This window comes from Mus musculus, chromosome 16 (assembly GCF_000001635.26).
Source record: "Mus musculus strain C57BL/6J chromosome 16, GRCm38.p6 C57BL/6J".
NCBI lineage: Eukaryota > Metazoa > Chordata > Mammalia > Rodentia > Muridae > Mus > Mus musculus.
The window spans coordinates 42719276-42740567 of record NC_000082.6 but is presented as its reverse complement, the minus strand read 5'-3'; the positions used below and the strand labels follow the sequence as shown (position 1 = coordinate 42740567).

Here is a 21292-nt window from a genome sequence, read left to right as displayed (position 1 = left end):
TACCATGACTTAGAAAGGCATTGACCTGATTATCATAAATCCTAAATTTGGCTCTTGATGGCCAAGATGCATACGGAGAGGTGATAGCAGCTTGGTGGCAGTGTATACATCACAAGCCTTGCATAGCCTGTAGCATCAGCTGCTTATTCCAGCCCAACTGAATTTTAGTGAAAAGTATAGAATCTTTCTTTCATTATTAAGCTTTGAAGCTACTGAAGCTGACAATGCTATTACATTTACATTCATCAGCCAAGCCAATCAGGTGGGGACAATATCAGCATCACAAAATGATGCTAAACTGAGCACCTGGGCGGCATGCTGGGCTATAGAAAGGCAGGGGAGAATCAGCAGAACTTATTTTAGGATTGGAGATTCAACCTACAGCTCTTAAACATTTTATATTTGCTCATATATTGCCAGTTTAGTCTGAACTTCTTGTATCAATAGGTTGAAAATGCTATTCAAACAAGAACTGTTGTTTGGAAAAATTCTGAAGTCTTATACTTAAAACAGCAGCAGCAACAGCATCCTGAGTGATTTAGAATTATAGAGTTTGAAAGGTCACCTCTTTTCTCTCTCTCTCTCTCTCTCTCTCTCTCTCTCTCTCTCTCTCTCTCTCTCTCTCTCTCTCTCTCTTTCTCTCTCTCCCTTCCTTTCTCTTGATCTCTCAGTTAAAACCTGGATTTGCATATTACAACTTTAGCCTCAAGCATCATTGAAATAAGAGAGAATGAGTTAGCTCAAGTCTTACCTCAGTGTTTAAATAAGGTGGGTGAAGGTACATATATTTGTAAGTCTTTAAATTCTTAACAGTCCAAAAAGAAACCAGAAGTCCATTCTTAATTTCTTTTGAAACATTCACCTCCTGGAACAGTGGCCCAATGCACTGCCTTTTACCCTATCTACTGATTGCAGGTACAGAGAAAAGCAAGTGGAGGTGGTTTTTTAGCACAGTTAAAATATGGTCAAGAAGTTGACTGTATTTGCTCAACAGTCCCATAACGAAATCTGCTATTGAAGTGTTCATGTTTACAGCGTTACCTGTGCTTTATCATAATATAGATTCAGGGAGTGAGTCAATTCTCAAGGGAACACTGGAGTGGAAAATATTTGGGGCCTTGTGATCCAAACACAGTGTCTGGTGGTTTGAATGAAAGTGGTTTCCATAGGTTCATATATTCAAAGGTTTGGCACTTTTATGGAACTGTTTGGCAAGATAAGTAGGTGTGGCCTTGTTGGAGGAAGTGTGGCACATGGCACTCGTGGTATGCTTTGAGCCCAGGCCACCATTTCCAGTCTCTTCCAGTCTCCCCCTTCCTCCTTCTCTCTCTCCCTCCTTCTCCCTCTCTCCCCTACCCACGCCATGCCTCCTGGTCATTGTCTCAGCATGTAAGCCTCTAGCTACTGTTCCATCACCATGCCTATGTGCCTACTGCCACACCCACCACCATGATGATTATGGACTAATCTTCTGAAACTGCAAGCAAGCATTAAAATAAATGCTTGTTATGGCAATAGAAAAGTTACTAAGACAAAGTGTGTGGTCCAATTCCTTACAACAAGGTCTATGATACAATGTGAAACCAAACTCAGATTTTGCAACATCAAGGCCTTTGCCATGACTAGACTAAGACTTTCCATTTCTTTTGAAGAAATGCTGTTGTGCTGAATGCTGCATATATTTCACATAGCTCATTATTTTTGGGCAGGTCTCTTATTAATGTTGTTGTTTAGATAATATTTTACCAGCATATATCTCAATACTTCCTTTGTTATTTTACAACATTAATTTCATTTTAAATATCATATCTCCTGAATCACAAACAATTTGTGCCCCAGGGTACAGTTTTCCATTTGGCTTCCATCTTGATAGAACAATAAAGGCTCATCTTTGTACAAAGGACAATTTATTATTTATGCGAGTTGCAGAAACGTGTAGCTTTTTGAAGTGTGTGGGAAATGGAAGCACTGAGCACCCGGCCCATCTGATTGATAGTTATATTAAAGGCTGTAGTCAGTTAAATAAGTCTCTTTGGATTGATCTGATAAGAGCCTCATATTTTCCTTGGATTATTATTTTAGTAAATATTTGGCATTTATATTTTATTACTTGTTCTGCTATGGTTTTCAACTGCCTTTCAGTTGAAAAGGACCAGAATATTGATAGTGTTATAAATGTTAACCATTTAAGCTATGTTTTGAAAGATAATTTCAATAATAGATTGGTTTTTGAAAATTGTGATAAATATTGATATTAAGGCCCTAGGTTATTGCATTGATCTTTCTCCAGTCACACAGAAATCACCTCCAGGCAATACTATTTTCCATAATTGGTTTCTTAGCATAATGGGATAAGGCACACAACAGCCTAGTTACTACTCCTATTGGAAATGGCATGACCTCACAGATCAAGGCCAGGCTGGGGATCTCCTCTGTAGCAGAAACTGGGGCCTTCTTCTTGGTTGAAGAATCACATTTTTCTTCACTTCTGTCTTTTCTCTTGGACCCCAAATCACCAATGATTATTAGAAGTTACTTTCAAAAAGAACACGAGGTTCTCCTCCCAGTACATACTGTGAAGATGAAGGCCAACAACCTTGTTCCCTTTCATGCCGTCACCGTGCTTCTAATGTTTTTCTTTTCATTTTTTAAAGAATATTTTAGATGTTTTTAAATGTGAGCAATATCCTAAACTAGTGACATTAATTCATGATGTCAGCCACAGTGACTCAACTGCACTTTCTACCTGCTTCTGAGTCATTCCTAGATCCTAAATATACCCCAGTAAAAATCAACATTTATAGTCTTTTAAAACTCCTCAATTCTCAGTATCATGAACTGCTTTTAAATATCAAAATGGCTTAGCAACATTCTCCTTTCTAAAAACAAAATGTGCCATCTTTGACACAATATATAATAATTTGGTATATACTTTCTTTTGACTCTTAATTGAGCTTCTCTTTTTGCTCTGTACCCAGATGAAAGACTTGGACAGCTTAACAAATAGGGAGGTTAAGGAGTATAGAACACACTGAGGAACAAACAAATCCCCTTGCTAAGTCACTCATGGAGAGACGTCTCAGGTGAGCATCTATTATCGATAATTTCCACTGAGCCAGAGGATGAGTTCAAAGAGGTTTCTAGAAAGAAGAGAACAAAATTCTCAAAGATGAGGCCACATCACACATGATATCTTTTTTATTTGAAACATTAAAGTGGATTGTGATGTAGAAGTTCCAGCAGAATATTTTTAAATAATGAGGAGAGGTAAGATGCATAAGTAACAGGAAAAAAAAAGTGAAGGAGAAGAGATTTAGGGAAAATTGTAGACTCAAATAATCCTCTCTCCCTCTCCCTCTCCCTCTCCCCCTCCCCTCCCCCTCCTCCTCCCCTTCTCCCCTCCCCTTCTCCCCTCCCCTCCCCTCCTCCCCTCCCCTCCCTCTCCCTTTCCCTCTCCCTCTATCCCCTCCCCCCTCCCCTCCCCTCCTCCCCTCCCTATCTCCCTATCCTCCTCCCCCTATACCCTCCTCCCTCCCTCTCTCTCTCCCCCTCCCCCCCCTCTCTGTTACTGTGTGTGGTTTGTATGCTTATATTTGCATGTGTGGATAAATACATGTGCACATGCACATGAAGAATGAGGTTGATGTCTAATGTCTTCCTTAGTTGTCATCTTCACTATATATTGAGGCATGGTCCCTAACTGAACCTGGAACTCACTGATCCCACTAGTCTAGCAAGCCACCTTACCAGTTAGTTCCATGTCTCTATCTCTCATATGTTAGGATTAAAGGCAGGTTGCTATGCCTACTTAGCATTTACATTGCTCTTGGGGATCCAAACTTGGTCTGTATGTTTATATGGCAAGTACTCTATATAATGTACTACCTCTTTGGCTCTATAGATTTTTAAAATGTTTATAAATGGAAAAGGATTACTGAATTCCAAGATTAATAAAGCCACCCATAGATCTAGATGTGTTTTGATGGATTATTTTTTCTCCCAGACTGGAGATTTTTATTTTTAGTGCTGAACCCATGGCCTCTAATATACTCAACCAGCATTCCGCCACGGAGTCATTTCTCCAATGTTGTGGTGGAATTATTAAATCACAATAGCAAAAATGAAGCTAGTCAAGATTGCAGGCAGTATCTTAGAAAAACAAATAATATAAATTCCTCATCTCCAAGTTTAAAACTAGAAAGCAATAGAACAGCATTTTTATCATTCTGAAAGGAAAGGAATATTATTGAAATTAAATAAAATACTTGAAAAAATTTAAGGCCTGTCTAACTGGTGCAGGGATGCAATAGTGGCACGGCTGTTTTAGGGGTAGCCAATCACTTTCTGATTTAATTTGAGAATCACTCTACAAGAAGTAATACACGGCTGGTAACATAATCCTTTAAAAACCCATGGCTAGAGAAGTAACAGAATGTATCACCCAGATTTAGGGCAAGTCTTCTCACCTAAAATGATCCAATTCAGAAAATCCTTCTCAGGGATGCTTAGCTGCTTGGGGTTAAGTTGATTCTACTTTGTTGTCAAATATAAAACCAAGAGTAGCCATCACATACCTGTAAGTTAGTGCTACGCTCAACCATGGCTGATTGATTCTTTTGACAGCAGAAAAAGGTGAAAATAGAGATTTTTAATTGGTCAAAGTGCTGTGAATAAGGCACAAATGAGTGCTCAGCTCTAAACAAGACAAGTGTATTGTTCCTGTGGAAGAGGTGGTGGGAATATTGTAAGAGCCAGGTGCCAGGGAGGAGTGCTGTGAAGGGCTAGCTTGAGCATTGAGATACTGAACACAGCAGATGTGGCTGCTTGCATACAACCAGAAAGTCAAAAAAACAGGAGAATAGGCGATGCATGAGTTGGGAAGAAGAGGCCCACTGGGGTGAGAGGGAGATAAAACAGTAAGGAGCAGTAGAGTTGCAGGAAGCCGTTTTAAAAAATGTTCTAAAATTGACTTTATTAAAAAAAAAAAAGGTAAGTGACTAGATGGAAAACGCAGTATTTAGACTAAGCTGTTTGTGATGGCTGCTTTAGTTGCCAACTTGACTCCATCTGGAATTAACTAACCCCTCAAATGGCTAAGTACACCTCTCAGGGACTTTTGCTTAATTAAATGATTTGAAGTGGGAAGATCCATTTCTTTCTAATTCCTATCTTTGAGGTAGGAAGACACAACTTTAATCCAAACTTTTGGAGGTGGGAAGACCCCCCCCCCTCTAATCTAGGCCCCACCTCTGCTGGAAGCCTACATAGAGAACAAAGAAGAAGAAAGCCTCTCTCTTTTGCCTGTTTTTCCTCACTACCAAGTTATTCCTTCACTGGCATTAGATTCCTAGTTCTTCCGGGTTCCAGCATAAACAGAAATAAACTGAAGACCAGCTGAGACATCCAGCCTTGTGGACTGGACAACTACTAGATTCTTGGATCTTCTGTTGGTAGAAAGCTATTGTTGGATTAGTTGTATCATAGTCTGTAAGTCATTCTAATAAATTAACTTCTTTCTTTCTTTCTTTCTTTCTTTCTTTCTTTCTTTCTTTCTTTCTTTCTCTCTTTCTTTCTCTTTTTCTATCTAGATATTCATTCTGTAAGTTCTGTTACTGAAGAGAACCCTGACTAATACAATGGTTAACATTTTAAAATACAAATGACAGTTAAATTCTAAAAAACAAAAAGAAAATTCAGAAAAATATTATATGAATTTGGTGTTGCAAGAACCTCCTATTCAGAAGTCAAGGTCAGAAACAAGAAAAAAATTAAATATCTTTTACTATATAAAAATGACATTGTTTAGATGTAATTATATAACATAAAGAAAAATAACAAATGTATTGATTGGAAACTATCTTTTATAACCAAAAATATGCATAAAATTTGATCCTGCTAAGATCAAAAATTCAGGTGACAGCAGATGCTGGCCAGGATGTGGAGAAAGAGGAACACTCCTCCATTGTTGGTGGGATTGCAAGCTTGTACAATCACTCTGGAAATCTGTCTGGCAGTTCCTTAGAAAATTGGACATAGTACTACCGGAGGATCCGGCAATACCTCTCCTGGGCATATATCCAGAAGATGTTCCAACTGGTAAGAAAGACACATGCTCCACTATATTCATAGCAGCCTTATTTATAATAGCCAGAAGCTGGAAAGAGCCCAGATGCCCCTCAACAGAGGAATGGATACAGAAAATGTGGTACATTTACACAATGGAGTACTACTCAGCTATTAAAAAGAATGAATTTATGAAATTCCTAGGCAAATGGATGGACCTGGAGGGCATCATCCTGAGTGAGGTAACACAATCACAAAGGAACTCACACAATATATACTCACTGATAAGTGGATATTAGCCCAAAACTTAGAATACCCGAGATATAAGGTACAATTTGCGAAACACATGAAACTCAAGAAGAATGAAGACCAAAGTGTGGACACTGTGCCCCTTCTTAGAATTGGGAACAAAACACCCATGGAAGGAGTTACAGACACAAAGTTTGGAGCTGTGACGAAAGGATGGACCATCTAGAGACTGCCATATCCAGGGATCCACCCCATAATCAGCTTCCAAATGCTGACACCATTGCATACACTAGCAAGATTTTGCTGAAAGGACCCAGATATAGCTGTCTCTTGTGAGACTATGCCGGGGCCTAGCAAACACAGAAGTGGGTGCTCACAGTCAGCTATTGGATGGATCACAGGGATCCCAATGGAGGAGCTAGAGAAAGTACCCAAGGAGCTAAAGGGATCTGCAACCCTATAGGTGGAACAACATTATGAACTAACCAGTACCCCGGAGCTCTTGACTCTAGCTACATATGTATCAAAAGATGGCCTAGTCGGGCATCACTGGAAAGAGAGGCCCATTGGACTTGCAAACTTTATATGCCCCAGTACAGGGGAATGCCAGGGCCAAAAAAATGGGAATGGGTGGGTAGGGAAGTGTGTGGGAGGGTATGGGGGACTTTTGGGATAGAATTGGAAATGTATTTGAGGAAAATATGTAATAAAAAATTTTTTTGATCCTACATATTATGTTTCTGATGCACTATTTATTGCACTAAGGAGATGTCTTCATGACTCTACATATTGAAAAGAAAAGATCCTTAAAGAAAGATGCAAATTAGTAATAAATTGTATGAGAAAAAAATCTGCATTCTATAATCACTTATAAACACATATTAACTTATTAATAGGGAAATAAATGAAAACATCAGAAAAACATCTTTCTCTAATTAAACAGCGAAACCTACGGATTTAACTGACCTAGTATTGGTGAGGAGCCAGGAAGTTGCTACCTTTCTCGAGTGCCATGACTGGTACTTAGTAACATGAATTATTACTCCCTCTGCACAAAAAGTAATTCAGAAATTTCTATTAAATATTTAAAACTTACATCCGTGACCCAGTGACCCAGTTATGGCAAGTCACCCTTCAGAAAGAAAAACACAGTGATCATGTTTACATATGCATGTTAAATTGTGGTGGTAAGAATTTCTACAAAAGGGTCCACCAGCCATCAATCGAATAAAAGTAGACTAAATTTAGATAATGTTTTAGGCTATTTGGTAACATTTTTCTAGAATGAATTCAGTAATTTAACCACTGACCTGCTGTTATTAAGGAACAATAGGGTACTGACTAAAAATCTGCTTTTATAAAGCTATTAGCAACACACACAATGTACACTGCATATGTGTGTTTGTGTTTGCTCACATGTGTGGGGAGAGGCATAGTGAAGGAAATACACTAGACATCTTAACAGAGTAAACATACAAAAATGGGAAGGGATTTGTAAGCTTCTTAAGGGCAGGTACCACAGATCGCGTATCCTGCACAGATATATATATATATTGTAAAATATATATATATTGTAAAAAACAGACTGAATGAATAAATGTCTCTCTCAATTTGTGGCTTTTTAACTGACCATGCTTCTAGGCTTCAACAAAAAGAGTACATGGATTTTATTGTATTCAGAAAACCAACAACTTCAATCTCAACTCAGACACCAGTCTTTGGCATCCAACTTGAAAAGAAGGAGCTTCCAATATCACTAGGCCAGAGACAAATACACTCGAGATGCTAAGAGTGTTTCTGGAGGGTGTTCAGAATGAGACAGCCACTCAGCTTTGCTTTGCGATTTTACTTACCAAAAGAGACAGGATAAGGGCCAGATTGTAGCCACGTGAGTTAATCACAGTGACTCATTTTCAACAAGCATACTTTTAGTCCCTTTACTGACTTCTGTGACATGCTGTGTTAGGATATCCTACATGTTTTCTTAAAGGAAACATGACATCTCATAAAGCATCCTACTCAGTTTGGTCTGTAAGTCTAGACTTGACGATATGTGGAATCAACTGTGTCAGCTTCTTCCTCTGAGCCATCAAACCTGTCGCCTCAGGTCTGTGGGACTGGGTGTTCCGGTCATTAGAATGAGAATAATAGGAATGTGTGCATTCTAGGGTTGTCAGAAATATCTTAGAACCATTTCTGGAATGCAACAACACAAAATCAACGATACGTATCAATATTATGCTTTCTTGGTCATTAACATTGTGAGCATGCCTAGAGATCATGGTTCATAGATCAGAAAATATACATAGAGACCCAGAGGCCCAAACCAATCTCTTAGTCGTTGTTAAAGAAAACAGCTTGAGTTAATAACTTAAGCACTTAAATCTATGAAGTGTTTTTCTTTTTTTCTTAATATTTCCCATTTCTATTTTAATTTTCTCCTCAAAGCCAGTGAAAGATTTTCAGGATTTCTCGTGCTTGTGTTTATAGCACCACCAATGGATTCTTTATTGATTATTCACTGCCATGTAACGAATCACCTTAAAATTTAGGGTCTTAAAATTACAATAGACATCTCATTATTCCAGCCTGGTAAATTTGGGTCAGGTTACTTGGGAGATTGTAGTTAAGAAGGCATCTGGAACCACCATTATTTGAAATCTTGGTCCACTTTTGAGATGGCTTTTTTTTTTTAAGATTTATTTATTATTATATCTAAGTACACTGTAGCTGTCTTCAGATGCACCAGAAGAGGGTATCAGATCTCATTACGGATGGTTGTGAGCCACCATGTGGTTGCTGGGATTTGAACTCAGGACCTTCGGAAGAGCAGTCGGTGCTCTTAACCACTGAGCCATCTCTCCAGCCCCCAAGATGGCTTTCTTAAATAGTAGATAAATCAATGCTTGACAGTGCCCAAAGCCTTGGCTCCCCACAATGAAAACTACTCCATAGAACAAAAGTACTGTAGTGTCTTTTATGACTTTACCTTGGAAGTCACGTTCTATCATTTCTACTATATCTTACCAGCTATTCAGTAGAGGAGGCATTTGGTCATCATGGGCCAACTAAGGGGCAAAATGCCCCTTGCATTCAGAATGCACAGTGCTTTACCCATCTCATATATTTCATTTATTGGGTCAATATCCCTTCTAGTCAAGGCAATAAGCCAGGTACTTGCCTAGAGTAGTGAAGTCTAATATGAGAGTCCTACTCTTAAAACCGTGTTACCTGGTGGGAAGGATGAAACACCCACTCATAACCACTGGAAGGTAATATGGGATAAGCGTCCCGGAAGTCTTGATGCCAGCATGGCCCCTTAGGTTGCTGAGAGTAGGAGTAATTTTTGTGTTTCAGAACAAATGGAATGTAATCTGGGTCTTTCAGGACTAGGCAGGTGGAGAAAGGGGAAAATGTTTCTCATGCAGAGTAAATAATGGCAACAGGATCTGATCACAGAGTTGCGAAAGCAAGCTGAGCTCAGGGGCCAGCATCTAGAGTGTAGGCAGCCGATGCCTAAAAGATGGCGCTGGTTTCCGATACACTGTCGCTGTAAACACCACCACTTCGCAGGTGCTAGCCCGAATCTGGCACCAACCCCTCCCGAGGGGGTGCATGCAAATTAAGGTGCAGGCAGACTGACCAATCCCAGGAGGACACAAAGCTTTTTCCCTGTGCTGGGGTGCATATAAGGAGTACTCCCTGGGTGCCCGGGTTCCCGTAGCATCGAGGTGTTCCTGCAATAAAGCTGTTGAGAAGAATCCGACCTTGTTGCGGACGAGGTGGGCACGACACTAGAGCATGATTGAATACAAGTATATGAAAGAGGGAAGGTGGGAGAAAGGTAGGCAGATGCACGCAAATTCTCGAAGACTGTGCTGTAGCTTCTTAAACCTATTCAGTAAACAATGAGAACAGAAGTATTGTGTTGGATCATGAGATAATCTGGTATATAATGAGATGGAGAGTCTTTCAAGTTTCTCTCAAGGAACAATCAGTCAGACAGCAGAGACAGAGTAGGTGGGTAGGAAGCTCTTAGAGAGGGCAAAGGAAAGCAAGCGGTACAAAAGCTGTGGTAGGGTTAGAAATTCTAAGGTGAAATTCTTCACAAGGAAATGGAAGAACTTACGGCTCCTGCTTTTTTTTTGAGATAGCTCATTAAACAGGATTTGGTGCCAATTTTAGAGTTGGGGCTCATTTAAAGAGGACCACAGTGAGACAGGATTAGGGCACGTCGGTTACACAGATTTCAAGACTCCTTGTATGCTCTTTTCCTGTCTCCTTGCAGATCCTGAGTCTCCCTGGGCTATTGCTTACTGATATGGATTGAATCATTAATGCTTGGTGAGTGGAGACTCCTCACAGCAAAGGGAGCAAAGCCAGCAATGGGGAGATGGGCCGACGAGCATCTCAGGATGATACGTTGAGCAAACTGGCCGAGCATCATCTCGAGCTCTGTTGGTAATCATGGAGGTGGGTAAGGAGTGGGAATGAGCTGAGCTATGACACAGTGTTGAAGGCCACATGTTTTAAAATCGCATAGACATGATTTCAAGCCTGAGTTGGCCTCTGATGAGCTGCTCTTCGTGAAACCTCACAAAGTTGCCTAGTCTCTAATGACGTTTATAATACAGAGTTTTAAGGTTTTTGTGCAATGTTTGGCATCTCAAACTCTTGGCATAGTGATCACCCATAGTCAGCACTCTTACAAAGAGCAAATTTATTGAGATCATGGCCTTTATTCTGCTATCACAGGAGGTTGACAGTGCCTCTAGGTTTTTTTTTTTTTAAAGGGGGCACTAAAGAGAATTGCTGACTTATTTTAGAATTGGATTAATATTTTACTGCTTGTAATTGTGGACACCTGAGTATCCTCTTGGGTTTGCTTTATAAAGAGGCCCAAGATGAAGGCAGCTGAACAAAAGAGTTGTGAGTGCTAACAAGCACAGCCTCAAGTTCATGAATGACGAGCTGTTTTCTCTTCACTTTAAATTACCAGGTGAGCCCACACATTCTTTCTCTGGATTCTCTCCCTTTGGTAAGGCCTATTAAGATAAATCATGCGTCAAGTTATATATAAGACTCAGAAGTATGATTCTTTACTGGCAAGGAAGTATCCTTTAGGTTTACTCCCATTATTCTATTTGTCAAGTAAGGTTGCTGGGAATCTTTGAATTCAGTAACTATAAATCCAATTCAAACTAAACTAAAACCAGGGAATATCACTGGGTCAACTAGCAGAGTATAGGGAAAAGAATGGCTTCAGGAAAAGCTGCTCTAAGGACTCAAATGAGGTTTCTACATTGTGTTTTTCTTTCTTTTATTGGTGATACAGTTGCCAACAGGTCCAGGGAACTATTTTATAGCTTCAGAAACTCTGGCCCCTCTAGAAAAATGTTCAGACTAGCTTAGATTGGTGGTCATATCAGCTTGTGCATTTCCCTGAGCTGTTCACTGTAGCCAGGGAAGGTGGGGCTCTGATTACCTCAGCTTGAGAGCCTTTCAACAGCATGTGGAAGATCAGCAGTAAAGAAGTATGCTTTCTAAAGAATACCAGGGGTAGAGAAAAATTTTCCTGCAACTCATGAGGTAAGCTGTTAGTCAAAAATAGAACAGATCCCACCAAGAGCAATAGGTAGTAGAGCCCCAACCCCTCTCCTTACTGCAGGCTTTCTACTTTCAAGCTTGTTAGCCCCTTCTAGGCAGACAATCAAGACTTGGATTGAGTTGAAGTTGATCCAGACTCATTCTTTCTCTAGGTTTGCTTTCACCACTCCTTGATTTCATTTTCAGAATGATTTCTACCCACACATGGCGTAGAGCAAGAAGTTAGTGCTTCTGAAAAGAAAACTCATCTACTGTATTTCAACTCTAGCACATGCACCTCCCATGCCTACACACATTCCAAAGTTTCTTTAGAGAAAGAGAAACGGAAGTCTCTGAACAATCACTGGTTCTTGAAAGGAAACCCTGGCGGAAAGTTGGGAAAAAAACTGTATCAGATAGAGAAAATGAATAGATGGATGGAAAACCTTAAGCTGCTTCTGGATGAGACAGAAAAGGCAACAACTCATCCACAGCGCTCTGGAGGGGCAGCGCAAAGCACTTTAATCTTTGATGAATGTGATTGGACTCTTTCCGCTACTCAAGAAAGACTGAAGTGTTCACGAGGGCTCATCCTGAGCTGGCTCCCTGCCACAGTCGACCTTGGACTCCGCATAATTATCAATCTTTTATAGTCTACTTCCACTATTTTAAAAAGCTTCATTTTGACAAGAAAGTCTGATAGAGACACGTGTGGTAAGTAAAGCCTAGTATTTGGAATTAAGACACTGGAGTGGAGCCAGGAGTTTGTGATGGGCACTGCATTAGTGGACAGCTGAGTATCCCCCTGTGTTTTTATTATCAGGAGGCACAAAGTAAAGGAAGCTGGAAAAATCAAGTTGTGAATGCTAATAAGCACACCCGTGTGTTCATGAACTTGGGTAACTGATCAGCAGTTTCCCTGAGCCACCGATGTTTGTTCTACTCTTTCATCAGTCAGGAAATCCATTCCAAGAGTGCCTCCTAACTATATTGTCCAGTTATCATGGAGGATGTCCATGGACGAGCATATGATATTACAGATGCACCTATGTTATAATGGAAGCTAATAGAGCATTTCCCTTTGGATCAATATGGAAGACACTTTCTGGTTAGTTATGATGTTTTATCTCTTAATATGGTGGTACGATACTAAGTTCACTTGAAAGGTTGAAAACACTTCTCATCCACACAGCTAGAGTGATCAATATCTTAATGATTAAATCTAAGAACATTGCCTACTATCTATAACTGATAGAACAATTGGATGGCAGATCTAGAGCAGAGAGGACCCGGAGAAAGAAACCAGCATAGATCTGGGCCTATCACAAATTACTTAACTTAATGTGTATTAGTAAGTTCTCCATTGCTGCCACAAATAGCTGACAACCTGAAAAAAAACCCAACTTGTTGGTGGAACGATTTATTTTGGTTCCTGATTCCAAAGGCTTCAGTCTATGATTATATGGATCCATTGCTTCTGGACTTGTGATGAGGGGGGAAAAAAAGAAAGAAAGAAAGAAAAAGAAAAAGAAAAAAGTCACAGTGGAGAGCAAAGGAACTCACCTCAAGATAGAGAGGTATAGATAGGTAGATAGACAGATAGATAATAGGTAGGTAGGTAGATAGACAGATGGATAATAGGTAGATAGGTAGGTAGACTGATGGATAATAGGTAGGTAGGTAGGTAGACAGATGGATAATAGGTAGATAGGTAGATAGACAGATGGATAATAGGTAGGTAGGTAGGTAGATAGATCAAGGGGGTCTAATTAGGAGAAGAAAAGGGACATTCTAAGGCAGGTTCCCAGTGACCTATTTCCTCCATAGGCCTACTTCATTGTCTTAATTAGAGTTTCTATTGCTAGGACAAAACACCATGCCTATGAGCAACTTGGTGGGGAAAAGGCTTATTTCTACTTACAATTCTCAGGTCATACTGCTGAGTCAGTACAGGAACTCCGGATAGGAAGGAACCTGAAGGCAGGAAGTGAAACAGGAGCCATGGAAGAGTGCTGCTTAGTAGATTTATCTTCATGGCTTGCTCATTTTACTTTGTTATACAACTCCAGGACCACCTATCTAGTGGAGGCACTACTCACAATAGGCTGGGACCTCCCTCAGCCATTATTAAAAAAAAGAAAATCCCCACAGATCACTCTGGCAGGGCATTTTCTAAATGGATATCTTTTCTTCCAAAATGACTCTAGCCTGTGTCAAGTTGATGTAAGAACTAGCCAGCATACTCCTAAAGTTTCTACTACCTCCTAATAATACCATCAGACTAAGAGTCCATCGGCTGACACAATAGATGACTTTTGAATCACTTTCCAAAGGGCTCACTTCTGAACACTGCTTCCCTGGGTACCGAGCCTTCAATACTTGAATTTTAAGGGGACTCTTCATAGTTAAATCATAACACTGTGGATGCTGACTTTTTTCAGAGATGTATGGGTGGTCATTTTGCTAGTTGTCTATTTAGATATTAGCAGGCTTGAAAGGACAATAGAGATGGACCTGGCTCTCATAACCAACAGTTTATAAAACCAAGGCCTAGATTGCAGGACTTGAATACTCCAGTTACACTGGTCAGATAAATGGAACCTCAATTATAATTTCAGCTCTAAGAGGCTTTGTGACATCTTGACTTTTCTGAGTGGTCACTAACTGGTAACAATCCAAATCAGACTATAGGATGCTTAAGCCTTACAAGATTGTATAGGAGGCTTTCTGATAAAAAAACAAAACCAGTCTAAGGATATAACATGACCCATTTAGTTAATTCAAGTCAGCTTGTCAATCACCTAGACAGGAAAATATCCTCCAGAAAAGCTATCTGATTCAGAGACTTTACATATAGTTTGAAATCTGCCTGAACTGTATATTGGGGGCAATCTAATGGTCTCTTCGGGCATCATTCACTCGCTCCTCTTGACAGTACTTCACTTAACTCTGTAATAAACTATCTTTTACAATATAGTCTCTGTCTTATCTGAATGCTTTTGAAGAAGATCACAAGGGCAAGGGGAATATACGGGAGATCAGAGTGAGATCCAAGTGACAATTTTGTTGACACTACAATTTACTAGTAGCCCTGTATGTAGTCTAAGTCCAATATCCCCCAGTCATCTGAAAATCAGCATAAGCATTATGTGGTACATTCTACTATGCAAGATTCAAACCTTAAAAGAAGATAGGAAACATCCAGGCTATAGCACATTCTGGAATTGCAATTTCCCATGTAATCTCTGGATTTCAAGAAACAAATTAAGATTTGATTTGGACAGTGGTACTGACACTGTGGTCAGGAACTAGCCTAGATGTTGACATGGAAATGAGAAATTGGGCCTTTTCCCTATGACTTACAGCTATAGATTAAATATTCTTATAATTCTATATTTTCAAAATGTTCTAAGATTAGGAAAATATCAATGGCTTTCCACCCTCAATGCTTCTGTACTTTGAGATTGATTAAGCACATTTTTCCCACAATCCCCTTTGCATTCTGAAGTAACCCTGTAAGTTGGGCACCGCAGATGCTATTCTGCAAATGCCGAGTGCTGCTCAATCTTCCTTAGCTTTTAAGAAAGAATGGGGAATCCGATATCAAACCCAGGTATCTTCTCTTAATGTTTCAACATACCAACTAGCAGCAAACGCAAACAAAAGGTGAAATGTGGACCAACTAGACATGTTTGAGTCCCAACCAGAGTGGTAGATATGATCTTCTAATGTTTCTGTGAAGGCAGTGGAAGCCAGTGGAACACATGTGGAGGTAGCAAGCACGAACAGAGGAAACGGGAGAAGAATGCTGTAGAATGACTTTTCATTATGTTGTTGGTAGTGGTCTTCTTTGCTTGTTATGTTCTAAACTGCACACCGAGAGTATGATAGTTATCCTTAAATTTATGATGCTCTTTAAAAGCAACTGTTTTTTTTCTTATTTTCTTCAATAATTCTAAAACATATTTTTTTTTCTTGCTACTAAGCCACTTTTACATCCATAATCAGAAAGCGCCACGCTTCCCCGTCGGCTTTGCTGGAACACCTGTAATTAACTTCCAGCAATGTCTGCCTAATTTAAATTGCAAACCCATGGGGCAAGCAGGAGGACTAATTATCCATTCTGTAGCCAACCTGGAGCAGACTTCAGAATACCATGCTTGGCTCTGCCTGCTGTCCTGTCTGCTCTTCTTCTCTGGTCTCCTCGTCAGGATAGGAAAACATATCTAACTGCTTTATTGGTAGGGGGCTATCTCAGGTATAGCTTACACAGCTGATAAGCTTTACCCATAGGGGATTGAGTTCATTTCTTTATCCCAAACAAAGAAGACCTGAGCCTGATATGTGCTCTCCTGAAACCTGGAGTGGATGAAACCCGGTCTGGCTTGCTCGTGGTGTGCTTGGGTTTTACCCCAAAAGTCAGGAAACTGAGTTTATGGGGATACCCTCAGCTTTTATCTTTCTTTTGATGTGTAGACCTGAAAAGCTGCAATTTGGGAATATCTAAAATTAGAATTGAGGAGGAATGCCCTTCTCCCAAAGGTTTTACTAGACAGGAAATGCTCCATCTTAAAGGGTAGCCAGTATGCTTCTATAGCTGGAAGAGATATCTGAAATCAGACGAAAGATAACCAAAGTTTTGGCTTGCACATTCACAGCGGGGAAGGAACAGTTGGCTTTTATTCTGATCGTGTATTCATTGTAGAGACTCAATTAGAGCAGATAGATTAGTTTGTTGGCTAAGCCAATAGCATTTGTGCCTCACACAAAAAAAATCACTATTTTTATTATTTAAATGCATAAATACAGCTACAACTTCTGAAATGCTGCATAAAAACATGGGGCAGGGGCAGCTTATGATTTGGTCAATATGGAGTCAGCTTTTGCACCTGGCACCCTGTGGACCAGTTCCTTTCCATGGCACAGCATAAAAATGGCACATATAACTTTCATCAGCACTAGCGTGTTGCTCATTTAGAATGTGAGTGGCATAGTGAATAGCAATTATCAGCCAAATGGCTGGGAAGTGAAAATGACCTAGCAATCAGAGTAAACACGTATTATGCTGTCATATTAGAATGTGTAAATATTAGACAGTAAAAAGCAGACCATGGGCATGCAGAGTCTTCCTTACGAGGCCAGTCTGTATGCAAGCATTGTCTTAGATTCATGGCATGCTTTTTGGTTGACAGCTACTAACCTTGCTGACTTGGTAAACACTAGGTAAGGGGCATCATTTGCTTACTTACCGGTACCATGACTTAGAAAGGCATTGACCTGATTATCACAAATCCTAAATTTGGCTCTTGATGGCCAAGATGCATATGGAGAGGTGATAGCAGCTTGGTGGCAGTGTATACATCGGAAGCCTTGCATAGCCTGTAGCATCAGCTGCTTATTCCAGCCCAATTGAATTTTAGTGAAAAGTATAGAATCTTTCTTTCATTGTTAAGCTTAGAGGCTACTGAAGCTGACTGAAGATGCTATTACATTTACATTCATCCTCCAAGCTAATCAGGTGGGGACAGTGTTATACAATGATGCTAAACCGAGCACCTGGGCAGCATGCTGGGCTATAGAAAGGCAGGGGAGAATCAGCAGAAGTGCTTTAGAATTGTATAGCAGTACACTGTACTGGGAAAGCTAGGCAAACTGATGGGATGTGTTTGTTAGTAAGGTTCTAAACAATTGGCTTGCATAATTTTCCTTTTTTTCCCCTATTAATGGCTGATATGCGTAGACAGAATAGATCTAAAAATGCCTCAATAGCAATTAGAAAGAAGGGTTAGGGTGTGTGTGTGTGTGTGTGTGTGTGTGTGTTTGTCTTTACAGACTCTGAAATCAAAATATTTTAAAACTAGGACACAAAATAATTTGTCTTAGCATCAGCATGGGAGGCAAACATAAGGTACCGTTTCTGCCCACAGAGAGTCCATAACCTTTTTGAAGAAGTTGCCAGACAAACAGACTTGAAAATTATATGAAACTGAGGATAAATCTTCAAGCTCAAGAGACCAGACAGGACTTGCTATTGAAAAGTTTCTTGAGAATTACTGCCCACTTTCAAACACCAAACTGGATTCCAGCACTTCTCAACTGCCAGCTAGACCTAGATGACGTCACTACTTCCAAAGCCTAGGTTGTGGCTGATTTTACACAGCATGGTCTCTGCTCAAGAAGACTTGGCAGGGAGATAACTAAGGAAATTTATACTAAGAGGTTCTATTTACATGTCTGCGTGTGTGTGTGTGTGTGTGTCTGTGTGTGTGTGTGTGTGTAAGGGACTATCAAAGAGAAAAGAAACGATCTGTTTGTCTTCCACGAGCCACTTTGAACACAGCAATTCAAGTTAGAGGGTATCACAAAGCAATTTCTTTTCTCAAGTTGTATGTGGCTGTGAGGAGGCAATTTGGGAAAAATCAATGGGTTTACACAAACAAAAAACAAACTGTGCAGGAGCCTGGTGAATGAGCACACTTCGCATCCACTTGTTCTTTCATTGTGGCCAAACATGTCTAAATTCTTTTAGAATAGACCATTTCCCAGAAGGGTCAATCTCCTGGACACTGGCTAGGTGGATTTGCACATGGCTAAGACAAGTGAGATCGATCGACTTACCCTGGGGAATAAGAAAAGAACAGAACTGGCATCTTCAGCTTTCCATTCTAAGGCAGCATGTGAGGGGATCAAGGTACGTTTAACACTCAGTACTCACTACCTTCAAAACAATGGAATATAGGAGGCAGAAACTAGTTTTCAACTTTTTTGTCAACTGTAAGAAAACAGAATAATTTTCTAAAGGTAACTCTAAATGTTGCGGTTGGAATGGGGAGTATTGTCCCCTGACTTCAGAACAGCTTGATTCACTAGGGCACATTACCTACCTTTGAGGACAAAATAAAAATAACCCAACTTAATCAAACTCTATTTGCCAAGTTCTAGTCTAGAGGGAACTTTTATTTTTAAAGCTTAGAGTAACACAGACTGTATGTGAGGCAATTGTAATGGCAGTATTGGGACAAGCTATACTACAGCTTCACAAATGGAGTACAAAGCCTGTGGGTGCATTTTAAAAGCAGTGCTAGAGAGAAGTCCATACTAGAAAACAAATGCATGGGCCTTCACCCAGTTGATAAGAATCCGTTTTTAGTTTTGAAAGTCAAGTATCATTTGATGGCTGCTCATCTTTCTCTGATAGTTTTTTTTTTTAATTATTTTGTGTATACATGTGTTTTCCTATACGAGCAGGTGCAGGCCACAACATATGTTTGGACATCAGATATCAATGCGTGTGGGTCTTCTCCATCTATCATGTCGGATGTTGGTCGGGGTGAGATAAAACTCAGGTTTGGCAGCAAGCACCTTTTACCCAATGAGCTGCCTTGCCAAATGCCTTTACCAGTCATTTAAACCTGTAATTTCCACAGAAATTATACAGTAAATTATAATTCCTACAGAACAAGACCTATATCAGATCTCTGCCTCTCAGAAACAAATGTCTGTTGAATGAGAGATGAGAGGGACAAACCAAACTAGTAAACAATGTTTAACAAGTTATTTCCTTTTTGAAATTATAATTATATAATTTCCCCATTCCCTTTCCTCTCTCCAAGCCTCCCGTATGCCTCATGATGCAATAAACATGTTTAAGACAAAGGATATTTTATGTCTGACTAAGTAGGCAGCAAAAGCAGAAGATTGAATTGAGCGCAACAATGATGCATCACAGCTGGTGAATATATTGCTGTCACCAGTGTTCTGAATCTGGTCTGTATACTAGTTCACTACGCATCAAAAAACAATTTCACAGAGGAACAAAAGTGCCATACAATGCGATGAAGTCACTTACTCATAGTCAACATTATTTGAGAACTGAAAGCTCAAGCTTTGATGACATAATTACCAACTGGCAAACAACCATGGTAAATGTCCATCTGAGGACAACTGGCCTGAAGACTTTACCACTGTATACCTAATAGAGTAACTCTTCACTTTGTTTACCCACACTGGGTCACAGGTCCTCAAGTGTCTTTTCCAAAGCAGCACTGGCTTGACTTCATCCAGAACGTGGAGAAAAATTATTTAAGAGCTAACTTAATCAGACTACTGGAGAGATGCTTCAGCTTTGGAGTGTTTATTGCCATTGTGGAGGACACAAGTTAAGTTCCTAGAACCATGTTGGGTGGTTCACAACCACCTGAAACTCTAGCTCCAAGGCATCTGACACCTTTTACTGACTGTTGCAGATACCCACATGCACACACACACAGACACACAGACACACACACACACACACCACACCCCATAAATAAATGAATAATAAAATAGAAATAAGTAAAATACATTTTAAAAGTTAACAAATAAGTAGTCCACGCTATTTTGTGTATACATCGAGTATTTCCAATGTGGTTGTGTGTAGAGAAAATTTAGTAGCTATGTTCTTATGTATCTAAGACCAGGCAGCACTGTTGGAGCCTTTGACCCCTGTGGGTTCCTTGTAAGATGCAACTTTTTTTTTTCCCCCAGAACAACTGTCTTTGTGAGCTGGGAAGTCTTGACTCTTAGCCTCCACCCTCCTGCCCTTGAGGTTACTGCTCAACAATAGGTTTGAAAGCCTTTCCCCGGGGCTTTCTTTCACATTGACCTCAGGAGCACCTACTTTGTCTCTCTCTCTCTTCTCCATCCATTACTATTCTATAGAAATCCTGCCTTGCAATAATCCAGCAGCCTAGGATTGGTTGTGAAAAAGGTCCTGTCACCTCTGTTCTCATGTGACAGGTAAACTGAGGAAACTCAGTTTGTTTTCTGAGTTTCTGAGTTTGTTGGTCTCCCAGGTGTGAGCTCTGAAGCAAGTATTTCAAACACAGATAGGTAATTCTATTGAGGGGGTAAAATTTTTTTTCTTTTTTTTTTATTACGTATTTTCTTCAATTACATTTCCAATGCTATTCCAAAAGTCCCCCCCCCCCACTCCCCTACCCACCCATTCCCATTTTTTGACCCTGGCATTCCCCTGTACTGGGGCATATAACGTTTGCCTGACCAATGGGCCTCTCTTTCCAGTGATGGCCGACTAGGTCATCTTTTGATACATATGCAGCTAGAGTCAAGAGCTCTGGGGTACTGGTTAGTTCATAATGTTGTTCCTCCGACAGGGTTGCAGATCTCTTTAGCTCCTTGGATACTTTCTCTAGCTCCTCCATTGGGGGCCCTGTGATCCATCCAATAGTTGACTGTGAGCATCCACTTCTGTGTTTGCTAGGCCCCAGGGTAGTCTCACAAGGGACAGCTATATCACCGTCCTTGCAACAAAGGCTTGCTAGTGTATGCAATGGTGTCATCGTTTGGAGGCTAATTATGGGATGGATCCCTGGATATGGCAGTCTCTAGATGG

General features: G+C 40.2%; 1 long non-coding RNA gene across 1 annotated transcript in view; it reads left to right on the top strand.

Moving 5' to 3' along the window:
- 4932412D23Rik (RIKEN cDNA 4932412D23 gene) overlaps nt 1-14866 on the top strand; it is a 150061-nt gene extending 135195 nt beyond the window's left edge. Inside the window, exons 2-4 of the long non-coding RNA NR_040521.1 lie at nt 2979-3083; nt 10601-10785; nt 11208-14866. This is a non-coding gene — a long non-coding RNA (RIKEN cDNA 4932412D23 gene). The remainder of the gene's footprint in view (nt 1-2978; nt 3084-10600; nt 10786-11207) is intronic.
- The last annotated feature ends 6426 nt before the right edge of the window (nt 14867-21292 follow it).